Raw genomic sequence first — 15299 nt, 5'->3', positions numbered from 1 at the left:
CCACAAATTACAAACTCATGTAACTTAAATTATACTTCAATATCCTAACTTTAAAAATACATAAGAGCCTGCTTAAAAAACTCTTGTTGATTTATCTGTCACTCTTGTTTTGACCTGCAGACTTTTCTTTCTTTACAAAAAAGTTAAACTTCAAGTGCTGATGTGAACACGTGGACTAGCAGCCAGGTGAGAAGATTCTCTAGCACGTGTGTGGCCTCCCCTCATATAGTTCCTTGTGAAGCCAAGTGAGTTCAGGAAAGGAAATTAGGACCTTCACGCTCCAGATCCAGCTCTTGTCCCATGAGCCGGTCTGAGTTGCGTGCTGAGTACTCATGAGCTTAGCAGACAGAGATATGATGTTGGGATAGAATGATCCAGAGCAATTAGACCAAATGAAATAAATTTAAAAACCGAGTCAAGTGGTCCTCAGATGCTCGCAGTACAGCCAGCGTTTCCCCCCCTGAAGTCACGGTCCAGCTCCAGCAAGTCCCTTAAGGCAGCTACGAGAGCACAGGTGCAGCAGGTCCAGCTGCTGGAACAGTGCCACGTGACTCACCTCTTTGATGGTCATGCTTCTTCCTGACTGCGTGTTAGTGACTGAGCTTGAGCCAAGCCAGCGAATATGTGTGACTGACTGATCTCCTAATTTGGGATTTTCTCCACTACTTGAGCGTGGTCCACTCACAGCCTCTACTGCCAACGCTTCCGTAACTCCAGCTGGACTTCAATCCCAGTGCCCAGAGACAGGATGTGGGACTCAAGTGCATCAGAAACAAGAAGGGAAGGCTGATGTGTGGTCCTCTTGGATTGGAATGGGGGGGTGTTAAGGAAAGAATGTTTCAAAGGGCTCCAAAGACCAGGTGAGGGGCGGAGCCACGGAGTAAAAAAACACCCCTGAAACCAGGTAAGCAGCCACTTGGCAGTGGGAAGAGAAGCAAGATTGAGTTGCTGGGGTGGGAATTCTAAGGGTGTCCACTAGCTAAGGGAGAAGGGCTACAGACAGACAGAAGGACAGACTGTGGACCATCTCTGATCCTTTTTTCTTTCTTTCTTTTTTTTTTTTTGCGGTACGCGGGCCTCTCACTGTTGCGGCCTCTCCCACTGCGGAGCACAGGCTCCGGACGCACAGGCTCAGCGGCCATGGCTCACGGGCCCAGCCGCTCCACGGCATGTAGGATCTTCCCGGACCGGGGCACAAACCCGTTTCCCCTGCATCGGCAGGCGGACTCTCAACCACTGCGCCACCAGGGAAGCCCTGATCCTTTTTTCTTTAGCATCCTTTCTTTCCCCCAAAGGCTTTGGGCTTTCCCTCTAAGGCAACCTGCTTGTGGCCTGCACTGAGAAGGTACTTCTGCTGGGTGTTAAGAGAAGACAGGGAAGCAGGAAGCTCAGTGATAGTAGCAAGGGTCAAACACATCCTCGGGGGAAATGAGAGAGAGAGAGAGAGAGAGACAGAGACACACAGAGAGAGAGAGACAGACACAGAAAGACTTTCCTAGTTAATCTTACCACCCTCATTCCCCAGCATAAATGTCAGCCACTGGTCCAGCTGAGAGAATTTAGTCTCCTTTCTTCACTACTATTGGCAACAGTCCCCAGATCCCAAACAGATGAACAAGGAGCAAATGATCTCAAGAAGGTACCACAGGATTTGGAAAGCCAATCCCAGAGGTTTGATCTTTTTCAGCCCTGGCTAACATAAGACACTACTGAGAGCCCCAGGTCCCGTTTCACTTACATACAGACCCCCGCATGTGAGAGGGAGGGCAGCTGCCCTAACACCATCATCTCAGGACTGCCTTCTCCTTTCTCCCATTGTCCCTTTCCCCACTCCCCTCCCTCCTCTGCCATCACCTCTCCCAGCCAATAAGTAGAGTGTTCTAGCCCGGGCAGCAGACCCTGAATAACAGGCTCATTTTTTTTCCATTTGGAAAGAAGCCAAAAGATTCTGACCCCTGCTGTCACAGTTTGAGCATCTCCCACTTTGTGTCAAGTCACAGGAGCCCCAGCACCTCCATGTGCTGCTGGGAGCTGGGAGGGGTGGAGAACGGGCAACACCCAGATTACTAACTAAGCAATTTATTAGCCTCTTTGCTTAGTTCCCCCTAAGTTTAACAAAAGCCCCTCGAGTTCCTTGCCTTTCAATCTTAAGGGATGCACTTACACACTCACCGAGGTCTCACAATTAGTTGCATTTATCAACTCACTATTGTCCTTTCTTTGAGAAACAAGGTTTGAAAGGGAAAGACGTGTCCCCACTCTTCCTGCTGCTTTCATAATGCCTGTTTTGTCTGCTTGGGAGGAACTCTCTCAGGGAGCCCAGGGCTGCAGCTTGTGCCCCTGCTGTGTCTAATACACTGGGAGCACTTATCTCCTTGTTGTCTTTGCGCCTCTGTCCCGGGTCCCCAGAAGGGATCCCACAGCCGAGAACAGTCCCCCGTCATCTTCCTTGCTGGATCTACCTTGCTTCTTTATGCTGCTTCGGCTGCCGGCGTCTCCTTCCTGGGTGCTTGGCCTGTCTGAATTTACCTTTCTGGACCAAGGAGAGTCCTCTGGCTTTAAGAAAAATGGTTCTCCTGGCACCAGGTAGATTCCCCTCCCCGCCCAGTGATGTCTGCAAAAGAGCAGAGGTGGAGAATCTTATGGTGTGGTTTCGAGGGCCACCAACGTGTTGCGGGACAAGCTGCTCTCCCTCCAGCTCTGCTTTCCTGGCGATCATGATTTATCCTTCCATCATCAACAGATAAGCCTTAAAAGAATGGTCCAGAAAATCTTTAGGCCTGCAGAAATCATCGCCAGCCCTGTTCCACTTAGCAGCACAGGGGAAAGATGGAGTTCACAGGCAGGAGCCTGAAGACATATGGTATTTGTGCTGTGGGCTACATGTCTGATGAGAGTTCTCAGCTGTCTGATTTCTTCCCACCAGTTCCTTCCACTAAGGCCCATGAGCCTGTGTTTCTGGTCGGGCAGAATTCTGAGGATCTCTGACTCACTGGCTGACCCTTGAAAGGGTCATCTCACCCAGCCTCTTGCCTTCCAAGAAGGAATAGTAGGTAAGTCCTCCCAAAGCAAAAGGAATTGACCTTATTTTAAAAGGTCCTCAGAGAAGGAATTCTACTTGGCTCTCTTGGATGCATTTTGGGGGCTGCTATCAGGCCATTAAGTCAAATTTAGATTCTTTAAATTGAAGGAATGCTTGGGACATGCTTGAAGTCTGGGAGTCAGGCAATCCCTAAGAATCGGCCTAAATAACAGAGCTGCAAAGTCCTATTTTGGTACAACAGACACAGGAAGTGCTATATAAATCCTGACGAATGAATGCATAGTATTTTTTTCAATCTGGAAAACGTTTGGGAAAACTTTCAGAAAGCCAATTTGTCCACACCTGAAGCAAACCGTAAACAAGGTAATCAACCACCGAGCACGGGAAATAAGGAAACCTGCCAGATTAACATTATTCTGTGGCTGAGTGTCAGGCCTGGTGGGCAGAGAGGAAGCACCACGCATAATCTCTCCTGGCCTTTGCACAGTTTTGGATGCCCTCCCACATAACACACCCTCAGCAAGCTGGCAAAATGTGGTTAGACCACACAGCTACTGGGGGTGAGCGGCCCTGGCAGCTGAGGCAAAAAAAGATTGGTTAGCAGCGTCTCGTGCCAGCCCAGAGTCGTACCCACAGGAGCTCGCAGGGGCCCATCGCTGGCCAAGAAGATTAAAGCGTGTCAAGAAGATTCATCAGTGACTTGGGTGATAGGTCAAGATCTCATCCATCAATTGCGGGAAGAGGCGGTTAGTTGCTGGGAAGAATGATGTGGGACTTTCCCTTAGGAGGCAGGGAGAAATGAACAAGCTGACGCTGACAAATTGTAAACGTGGCCAGAGGCAAGAAGGATCAAATCAGGGAGAACGAGTAGGGCTGAGCTGGGGGTCTGTGCCTTGTCATTGTTCTGGTAAGGTCACAGAATGTGGAAGGTGTTGCAAGATAACTTAGGATAATGGTTAGGAATACAGGCTTTGAAATCAGACAGACCTAGATCCAAATCCTGCCTTTTCTATTGCTAGATGCATTATGGTGGGCAAGCCATCTGACTTCTGTGGGAATTAAAAGATGGCGGTCAGGGCTTCCCTGGTGGCGCAGTGGTTGAGAGTCCGCCTGCCAATGCAGGGGACACAGGTTCGTGCCGCGGTCCCGGAAGATACCGCATGCCATGGAGCGGCTGGGCCCGTGAGCCATGGCCGCTGAGCCTGCGCGTCCGGAGCCTGTGCTCCGCAACGGGAGAGGCCACAGCGCTGAGAGGCCAGCGTACCGCAAAACAAAACAAAACAAAACAAAGATGGCGGTCAGCCTGGCAAGTGGATGAGCGCTGGCTTCTGTTCCACCTCACCTCGGCAGGATGGCCTCGCAGCGCAAAGCCCAGGCAGGCATGTGAGGCTGCCCTGCCTGGCTCATCTCAGAATTTCACTACTCTGGCTTCAGTTTCCTTATCAGTAAAATGAAGGTCACGACAGATATTTGAAGTGATTAACAGAGATAATACATATACAGTGCTTAGCATGGTGCTTGGGTACATAGTTGGCCCTCAATAAATTGTAGCAAAAACAAAAAGGGGGAGAGGATCACGCCGTCCCCTCTCCCTACTGCCCCTGATGCTTCTGGGGTGCAAGTCACTGTCACCATCAGAACTTTTTGTCCTCTTAGCCCTTCTGGTCCCATGATGGGGGGAGGGGTGGAAGAGGATGTGGGGGGCATAAGTGGAAGATGGGTGGGAGCAGATGGCCGTCCATATTTACCCAGAGTAGAGGACCACTTCCTGGGGGTGCAGAAGGGGAAAGACAGAGCCGAGTAAGAAGCCTTTTCAGCCTCAATCCCTTTCCAGGAGCCCTCAGCCCTACTTCACAATCCCACCTGCTTCTCTATCTCTAGTCTCCTAGTCACTGCCCAAGCCTGGACTAGTGGTGAAAGCTCCCACCTGCATACACATTCTAGAAGAGTGAGAGGAACTCCAGCCTCCTCTCACACGAACATGTAGTCTCCTGCAACCCTGACCTGTGTGAGGCAATGGGGGTTCTTGCTGGCCCTAAGACGGCTTCTGGAAGAAGAACTCTATGTGCCCCCTTCTAGGCTCCTTCACGTTCCCTGGAAGCAGGAAGTTCCAGCATCAGCCTCTGTTTAGTGTCTCCGACACTTCTGTTAATCAGGGCTTCCCAAGGCACGGAGCTCAGAAGGTGGTCTCCAAACCCAATGAAAGATCAATGGGCACTAAATGCCCTGACATTCCTGGGGAGTCATAATACCCCAAGATCGTGGGAAAAATCAGCAAGCCAGAGGAGAGAGGAAGATAACGAAGGGAAAACAGAGTCCTGGCACAGTAGAGGGTACATGAAGCTGGACAGGCTGTCTCCGGAGTGCACTGGGGACCAGCCTGCCTGCAGGGGTGCAGCCCCGGGCAGTGAGTCCGGGTGGAATTTAAGACAAGCCCAGACCAAACCAACCATACCTGCTCAGTGCCTTTCCTTCTACATGTGAGAACGAAAAGCCTCCCAATGAAAATGAGTACCCAGTGAAATTCTCATCAAGGCATAAACGGTATCAAGGGCCTTTCAGGGCAGGATTTCAGATGAAGGAGATCAGGAAGCAAGTGGATTCTGGAGAGAGCGATGGTGCAGGGCAGAACGGAGCCCCCAGCGCCGGCCCAGTCCAGACTCGGCTCAGGAGTTGCGAGTGGGCGCGCTCCCGCCTGCAGCCACCAGAGGTCATCGGCTCCCGCTGCTGGAGCTACAAGCTGCCCTGCCTGCCGGGCCTACCCCTCGCCTTCCAGAGCCCGCGCAGCCAGCACGTTCACTGCCTCCCTCAAACCCTGCAGCCAACACCGCCCCAGAGGGAGAGACGGGACCCTCACAGAACATGTTCCATCCCCCTGCCAGGGAAGGCAGGGAACCGGGACCGGGGCTCAGGCCCTCAGCTTTTGCTTTCAGGAAGCTTGTTCTGAGCACAGCATCCCTGGCTGCCGTCAGCGCCCGAGCCTCTGCTCCCAGCTTCTTTCACAGGGCCACTTCCCCAGGAAGCATCTTTCCTCTCGACCTCTTCCTCCTTCTCCGTATTGGAATCCAGAACTGGGCAGGCAGCCCCGCACCCAAGCCACCTCCATCCAGGAGGCCAAGCCCTCCAGCAGACTCAGGAAATGCTTTGCCCCGAATTAAATACACTTTGCGTTTTTAAAAAGCTCTGCGTTAGCAACATCACCATCCAGTTGGAGACCTCCCCCCACGGTGTCACCCTTTCTGCGTCACCACTTCAGGCCTCGTGCTCACCGTCATCACGGCTTGCCTGAACCTGTATCGAAATCCCATCATCATCCAGCCTCTCTCTGTGCTCAATCCATCTCCACCAGTGCAAATCCGACCCTGCCATCCTGCTGCTTAGAAGACTTTGTGGGCTCCCCACTGCCCAGGGGACCAAGTCCAACCTCACAGCTGGTCCCCGACGGTTCCCGCCCCGGGCACCTTCTCCCAGCGCCTCGCGGGACTCTAGCTCCTGGCACACTGTGTCCGTTCGCCTGGCTCTGGGCCTTTGCGTGGGTGGGCAGTTCCTTCTGCTGCCGTGCCGCCTCCCTCCTCAGGGTGAACACGCCCCCATCTGCCCTGATCCGGATGACGGGTCCTCCCCTCCCTCAGTGCTGGCTGTGCCTTCCTTGGTCTTTCTGCCACACTTATCACAACAAAGAGCAAGGTTTTAGTTCTAAGACTCTGTGGCCCGGCCAGGCCGTGAACTACCTGAGGGCGGGGAGCTGGACCAAGTGCATACATCACTCTGGAGTTATCCCAGCGACATACATACTATTTAGCACTTAGGCTCAATCAGTGTTTGATGACTGAGTCAATGTTTGCAGTGAAGGTTAAATCACATAACACAATACGAAGCAAAGCAACTCTCTAGCAGCACAAATGCTTGAGGAAAGGACCAGCCTGCAGCTGTCTCTCTTCTTGGTAGAGGAGCCATGGCGACGACAGCACTGCAGGGGTGTTGTCGACCTCCCCCCATCCCTCATGCCTCTCACACGCCCTTGCCATGCACACACTGAGCACTGCCAGGCGCTGGGCGGTAGGCTGCGCCCACACAGGAGGTCGTGTTTCCTCCTCACCCTTAATTTATAGATGAGGAACCTGAGGCTTAGAAAGGTTGACCCAGGGCATTCGTCCAGCAAAGTGAAGGGCGAGAAAGGGGTTGAACTTCAGGGAGCTCTAAGGGCGAGGATCTTTATCACAGCCCCCGCTCCACCCCTGTCCAGCTGTGTGTGCCACCTCAGGGAGATCTGTTTCCTCATCTCATCACCGAGCAGCCTTGAGGCACAAAAGGGAGTGGGGCTATTGGGATTTCCCTGGCGGTCCGGTGGTTAGGACTCTGCGCTCTCACTGCTGGGGGCCTGGGTTCGATCCCTGGTTGGGGAACTAAGATCCCACAAGTCTCCCGGTGCTGCCAAAAAACAACAACAAAAAACAAACAAAGAAACAAAAAGAAACCGGAAAAAAAAGGGAGTGGGGCTACGAAGGCATCTAGAAATTACAATGTGCTCTGCAGATATGAAGGACCATGGCTTCAGGGCTCAGACTCTCTCCAGTCATGCCACTTCCTTTCTCTCCCCAGCTGTCACAGCCTGTATTTTCCTTCCTTAGACTCTGGTCTCTATTTTTGAGCACTTCTGTGACTTGACGAGGTCAGCTGAGTTTACACCCAAGGAGCTGTCCATTGTTCTTCTGAAACTCAGGGAACAGGCAGCACTTAGAGGCTTAAGCTCCAGATGCCTCCCTGTCCCGGCAGGGACATTATCCCCTCTGGATGCCTGAATATCCTAACCTGCCTCCCTTCCATCCTCGCACCCACCTGCCCTTTCTATCCTGTGGCTCATCATGGTAACCTCGGACTGCTCCTTCAGTCCACCCACCCTCCCTCCCTCAGCCTCTGCCCCATTCCATCTCCCTTGATACCCACGCCTGTACCACTAGGGGCAAAAACTGCCCTCCGAATGTGCCCCCCTCATCTCGTGTGTGAGGGGCTGGATCTGTAAGTGGGAGTCCAGGGAGGGACTTCTGTGGAACGCCATACCACCTCCTCACTTCCCTTCTGCCCGGGGTTTTCCTCATATGGTCAAGCGCATCCTGGGACACGACACGCAGAGGCTGTGCTATGGTCATGACTGTAACTGCTGCCTCTAATTGAAAAGAAAATACCTTTCCCTTCTTGCCAGAGCACAGAGGGTTTTTCCTTTTTATCACCCAGGACCTAGTTCTCTCTTCCGAACTCTAATAAATTGTAACGGAGAAAAAGAATTTCATGATGGAAAATGGCACCCTGATTTCTCCTCGAGAACTCAAAAAATCATTATTTATACCTGTTGCTTCCTTTAGCATCTCTGTGAGGAAGAAGAAGGAGCAGTTGTACTTCACAGACCCCTTCCTTCGTTCACTCACTCATCGTACATTCGTTTATGAAATATCTGCTGGACACTGGACATTTTTCCATGCTAAAAAATGGGCATGCAGGAGAGGGCAGGGGAGGATAGAGATGCAAACAAGTACCATGTATGATGGTACATGTTATAGTGGTATCTTGAGTGTTAATGGGAGCTTAGAAGAAGGAGCATCTCAGTCTGTATAAAAAGCCCAGGAAGGCTTCATGGAGGAAGTGATGCTCATGCAGAGATTTTTTTTTTTTTTTTGCGGTACGTGGGCCTCTCACTGTTTTGGCCTCTCCCGTTGCGGAGCACAGGCTCAGAGGCCACGGCTCACGGGCCCAGCCGCTCCACGGCATGTGGGATCTTCCCGGACTGGGGCACGAACCCGTATCCCCTGCATTGGCAGGCAGACTCTCAACCACTGCGCCACCAGGGAAGCCCGATGCAGAGATTTTAAGTATGTGTAGGGACAGGCAAGGAGGCTGCTCCTGGTAGGGGAAACAGCACACGAGGAGCTACAATGAGATCGGGACACCTGGAAAATGAAATGAAGGGGTTAAAACATTGGCAGTAGCCGTTGGACAAGTGGGAAATGCCAGATCATATATCTACCTCCAAAGGGGTTAAGCTTCTGTGGCAAACAACGGAGGGCCACTGAAGAATACTAGGCATGGCAGGGGCACTGCAAGAACCCTGCTGAGGGATCTGGGGTGGTCAGAGTGGTTAGGTCACCTGGAGGGTCTGCTGCAGCCCTTTGGGTCTCTAGAATTTTCCAGCCTCAGCCAAAGTCCTGAGGTTCCTCCCTACGTCCTGTGGGAGCCAACGATACTGAGCCGTGGTCTTGCCCCCAGTTCAAGCCCACCCCAGGCAAGAGCCATAAGCCAGCCTCGTCTCTCCCACGGGGCCTCGCAGTTATCACTTCCTTCTTCCTTCTCCATAAAGCGGCGGGAGAGCTTCCAGAGCGCTCCTACCGCACAGCCTCCGCTGCCCAGGAGCACACGCCTCCCACCCTGAACACCCACAGGAGCCCTGCCTCTGTGAGAAGGGGGGGCCCTCCTCCACCCGCCGCCGGGCACTAGCAAGGAGACCCGGGAGCTTGCTGATTTGTCTCTTGCTCTGGTTCATTTTCCTTCTGGAGAAGCAGGCTCATCTTCTGCATTTTTAATAGCTGAGCACATGTAGCATTCAGCACACAGTGGGCTGATACGGCCCAAAGAGAAGGCAGCAAGTCACGCAGGGGGAGGAAAACCTCCTCCCTGCTCCCGCCCACATCAGTAGCTTGGCGGATTTGAGCTCCCCCATCTCCCACCGCGCTGGACCAGGGTGCCTGAAGCGGCAGCAGGTGGGAAAGTCAGACCGGCTGATGCAGACCCCGTGTAAGGAGCTGGTTCTCTGGATGAGCAGCGACTCATAAGAAAAGCCTGAGACCCTCGTCTGAGCTCAGAAAGAGCCAGTCCTAATTCCCTCTTGACTTCCACCTGGGAAGTCTTACCCACCTCCCTCCACCTTTACGGGCTCCATGGGCTTCGGGCAGGGTATTCTCTGGCCTCTGGCTCCCCCAGGGGTGGTCCCCACGGGCAGGATGGTGAATTAGTGGAGAAGGGCTCCGAGAGCCTGGGAGCTGGGCGAACCATGGGCGCTGCTAGGCAGATCTGCAGGGGACAAGGCTGGTAGCACAGGGATGCCCTGTTTCCCCACTTTGTTCTAATGCAGTTACTTTTTAACCTCTCCAGGCACAGAAGGGAGAAAACAACAAATCCACGGACCATTTAACCTTATGTGAGACGGCAGGAGGTGGGCCTGAACTTAGGAGCGGTGTTTTATGGCCGGACACGTGAATTTGAGCTACTTGGAAAAGGGCGTGTTGCTAACCTGCTGTTAATCTCATCTAAAGGCCATGACCCACCACCTGCAGGCAAGGCTTATGCTTTGGCCTTTAGATGCAGAGCTCCTCGAAGCAGGGAACAGAGTTTGGGCAGGGGATTCTCTACATGGCCAAACTGGGTCCTCTGGGTCTGCCCCCACCAAACCCCTGGCAGCAGCAGTCTAATGTGAGAAAGCTGAGAGTTCCTTCCCCCTTGGAATTTAGCAACTCCTGAGGGGAGGACAGCATTAAAGAGACCCAAGGAGCCACCTTCACACACCTGTGAATCAAAGAACCAGAGGGTTCACCTGGCCCAGGTGTCCAGATTTGTGCTGTCTGATACAAGAGCCACTAGCCATGTGTGGCTACTGAGCACGTAAGATGTGGCTGAGGATCTGAACTTTAATTTTTATTTAATTTTAATTCATTACAATTTAAAAATAGGTACTTGATTCAGTTATAAGAAAATGTTTTAAGTATGTTTTGGAACAACTTAGTATGCAAATCTATTTTATAATTGCTGTTTTTTTTCTTTTTAATGAAGTCTAAGTATGGATCAAGTATTTCCAGTGATAATTTAGTATCCAAGTTGAGATGTGCAGTTAAGTATAAAACACACACAGGATTTTGAAACATAAGAAAAAAAAAAAGAACCTATCTCATTGATTATATATTGAAATAATACTGTGGTTATATTAGATTAAATAAAACATATTGCTCAAAATTAATTTCACTTGTTTCTGATCACGTTTTCCAGCGGGGCTACTAGAAAATTTTAAATTACATGTGTGGTGCACATTACATGTGATTGGACAGTGCCAGTCTAAACAATTCTAGATAAAGGCTTAACCATCTCCAGGAATGGAAATCTTATGATGCTTTCCAATGGTCAGATCCATTTCATTCAATTCAACAAATATTTACTGACAAGGGGACTGTGTTTGCTGAGTGTGAGGACCTGCCATGTGAGAGGCCCCGCAATTACCACGGAGCAGAAGGAATACAGAGGTCTAATCCATCGCACCACAGAACGAGTCACAGGTGAGGCAAAAACGAAGTGCAGCGGGGATTAAAAGGAGATGCTAGTGTATCAGGTGGCTGGCAACAAGGAAGAGAATGAGAGAGAAAGGCTTTGAGAAGAAGGTGGTCCCTGGGATGGGCAGTGAGAAGCAGGCAGGGTTTGGGCCAGGAGAGAAGGGACAGGATGCTGTGGAAGGAAGCCTGCTTCCTCCGGTTCCTCCCCTCTTCGGACCCCATTCTCCAGGGCCCTGCCCTTGGTTCCTGCTCTTCTTAATAAGCCACATATCTTCCCGGGAATCCCCATCTGTATCACGGCTTCAATGCCTGTGTCTACGCTGACAACTCTCAAATCTCTATTCCCAGCCCACGCCTCTCTCCCGACCTCTGGGGCCAAACACTCAATGCCCAGCGGACATCTCCATGTAGGTATTTCTCAGATACATCAAACTCCATGGACTCCCCGGCTGAACTCATCCTCTCCTCTCCACCCTAGACGCTGGCCCTTTCTGTCCTTCTCTTGAGGAAGTGGCAGGACCAGCCACCCAGCTGTCCAAGCCAGGAACATTACCCTAAACACTTCCCTTGCATTACGAGCCCTAATACAACCAGCCCCAAAGTCCTGTGGGGTTTTCCTCAGTACCTCTCCCACTTGGCCCCTTCCACACACGTCCACTACCGCTGCCTGGGTCCAGGCTGTCACCACGCCCCACCTGCGTTATGCAAAAGCATCCTCACTCTTCTGGCTGCTTCTTGAGTGGCCCCTCATGCCATCCTTTATACTGCTGTCGGGGGGTCTTAGTACAATTGAAAACTGCTCCTCTGACAGCTCCATGCCGCTTTCAGGGTGAAGCCCAAATTCCTGAATTTAGCTCATACAGCAGAACTTTGTAACTTGGCCCTCATTCACCTACTCAGTTTCATCTCCTGCCTCTCCCCACAAGCAAGTACTTCTGCATGTTCTGTTCCCCTTGCCTGGAACACCCTCCCCATTTTCTTAAAAAAAAAAAAAAAAGTTTTTTTTAAAATTGTGTTTAAAAAAAAAATCTACCTATCTATCTCAATCATAAGATTTACCATTCTAATCCAGTTTTCTTTGTCTAGGTTATTCCTATTTATCCTTCAAATTCAGCTCGAGAGCGGCCTCTTCTGAAAAACCTTTTCTGAGTCCTCAGCCTGGGTTAGGTGCCCTTCTGCTGTGCTACCAATATCTCAGCTCTTATCACATTGTATTCTGTGTTAGCTTATGTCTCTTTTTACAGACTCCCTAGGACAGTGTGTGTGTCTTATTTAATTTTGTATTCAAGGGCACAGTGTACAGTTGTGCAGGTTACAGACTGCACTAGATGCCTGGCTGAGGAAATGAGTAAGACATGAAGACCATTAGCCAATTGTGCACTCTGGTCCAGGGCTGTATCCAGGCCTTTTTCTAACTTGCACAGAGGTGCCATAGGTGCCAAGCCCTGTATATCTTCAGGGCTTGTTACAGCGCTGGCACATAGTATTATAGCAGGTGCTCATTAAACGTTAAGTTGAATAAAGACGATGGATGGTTTAGGTAAAGGGACCAGGGGAAGACATGGTGGGGAAGCTGGAGTAATGGGATGTTACTGAATGATCAAGATTGGATTAGGGGGGTTTGCAGTCAGTTTTTAGAGGGTCCTTATAGATACACCTCCTTCTAGATGTAGGTGCTTGGCTTTTAAAGGGTAACTCAGCTCTGGTTCTGCTTTTTATTTTTTTCCCTTTTGTGCACCCATTGGAATAGATTCTACAGTATATAAAGGGCTGAGATCCTAACTCTTAATTCAGTAGACAGTGAGGAACCTTGGAGAATTTTTGAGGATGGTGTCTTAAAAATCACAAAATATTCAGGCTTGAAAATAAGACTCAGAGAAGTTAAGTGACTTGTTCAGGGTCACACAGAAAGTTAGTGGCCGAGCTGGGCCCTGAACTGGCTTTCCTTGCCCCTCCAGTGTTCCTTCTTCCACACCGCCCTTTGGGGAAGGCTCCCTGAACTGAGGCGGGCCCTGGAAGCCCCCAAACCAAATCTTCCCAGCCCTCCACTATGAGTCCCCAGTGACGGTGGGCGGAGGATGGGCTGACCGGAGGTGAGAACACAGGCAGGAGGCTGCTGCAGTCGGCGCTCAGCCTCGCCCAGCGCGCCTCCCTTGATCCGTCTAGATGTCTGCCTACGCCTCCCTTGATCCGTCTAGATGTCTGCCTACGCCTCCCTTGATCCGTCTAGATGATGTCTGCCTACTTGAAGTTCGGTAAACTGTCCGGGCGCTTTCTGCTCTTCACACAAGGTCAGTGCTCTAGTGTTTGGAGGCCTTTTTTCACAAGGGCTTATTTCCCTTCTTGCAATCCTTTTGGTTGCTTTTCTTGGGACCCTGGCTAGTTTTTTCAGATTCTTTCAAAACCACCTTCTGCCACTAGCTGAAGAGGGGCCTCGCGCACAGCAGGGCTTAGTAAGTGCGTGTTGAGTTGGTGTGACCCGAACATGGAGGATGATCTAACCTGAGCGGTCTCCCTTGAAGCCTTGCCTCCTGGGAGAATTCCTGGTGCTGCATCTCACCCTCCTGGGACCATGTTTATCAGTTATCATTTATTGCATTCATGCTATGATCTTCCATGACCCCCGAGTCTCTTTCTGACTTACTCCCCATGAGCCCCCTGCCCAGCTTTCTTCATTTAGTTGCTCTACAGCTCATTTCTAGACTCTGAATAAACGGTTTTAGCCTCTTCCATTTTCAACTTCAGTCTGAGTCTGAAGAGCCATTTCCCTACTTTTTCCAGGAGATTGGGCTTCTCAACCTGTACTCCTGCTTATAGGAGCTCCGTCCTTTGGCACATGTGATAATAATGATAACAATAACGTTATCATCAAATATTTATTGAACGTGTTCCCTGATCCAGACATCACGCTTCCTGCTTTTATAAAAATTAGTTCACTTCATCCTCACAAAAATCCTGTGGGTTAGAGATATCAGTAACCACATTTCACAGGTGAGGAAAACCGAGGCACACCAAGATCAAGCCATTTGCCCAAGGTCACCCACCTGAGATTTGTATATAGGCAGTGATACAGGAGGCATTTACATCAGGACACCAGATGCTGCCTCGGCAAACAACCTTTCAGGGGCTCTCCGAGGTCACCATAAGAAGGACACTCACGCTACCAGCAGGCAGGCCCAGAGGCCACCAACTGTCACTCTCAGGCCAGGTCTTCCCTAACCAGCTGTGTCCTCTTATAGCACAGAGATCCTAACACTCAAGAGAACAAAGCTCGTCCGTGAGCCCTGGCTGCGTGACAGGTGCCTCCCCTCCTTGACAGCCACGTCTAAACCTCTCCTCTCTGTCACAAGAGGCCCCTTAGTTGATCTGGCATAATTAGCTCTTTACAAAGTCATCAAAATTGTGCAGTGACAAACCAATCGATGGATGATTTTAGTCCACAGCTTTCCCAGCTATGAACGTAAGTGTAATTAAACGTAAGAAAGTGTAAGAAACGTAAGGAGTGTAAGAAGACATCTTCTGTAGCATGAATTAACAGAAGATGTTTTCTCTTTAGATATACAAACGAACAGAGCCCACACTTATCCCTTGTCTGCCTCCACGAGGCCAGCAAGATAAGGCTAGAGGCGCTGTACTAAGCCGGTCCCTAAGGGTTCCAAGTTGGGTCCTTGGCATTTGAAGATACTCATCTTCTGCTTCCTGTCCTCATTTTCACTTTGGTTTCCTATCTGTCCATCCCACAGGTAACCTTTTTTGACTTCTCGGTAAAGACGGAGATAAAAAAGTGAATTAGGGCTTCCCTGATGGCACAGTGATTAAAAATCCGCCTGCCAATGCAGGGGACACGGGTTCGAGCCCCATTCCGGGAAGATCCCACATGCCGCGAAGAAACTAAGCCCGTGCGCCACAACTACTGAGCCTGCGCTCTAGAGCTTGGGAGCCACAAC

The 15299-nt window shown here is 50.8% G+C and overlaps 1 protein-coding gene across 6 annotated transcripts in view; it reads right to left on the bottom strand.

Annotated features, from left to right (window-relative positions):
* Positions 1–15299, bottom strand: part of ATXN7L1 (ataxin 7 like 1) — a 239745-nt gene that overhangs the window by 37639 nt on the left and 186807 nt on the right. The window lies entirely within an intron of this gene.

This window comes from Pseudorca crassidens, chromosome 8, assembly GCF_039906515.1.
Source record: "Pseudorca crassidens isolate mPseCra1 chromosome 8, mPseCra1.hap1, whole genome shotgun sequence".
NCBI lineage: Eukaryota > Metazoa > Chordata > Mammalia > Artiodactyla > Delphinidae > Pseudorca > Pseudorca crassidens.
This window is presented reverse-complemented; position numbering and strand designations above follow the sequence as displayed.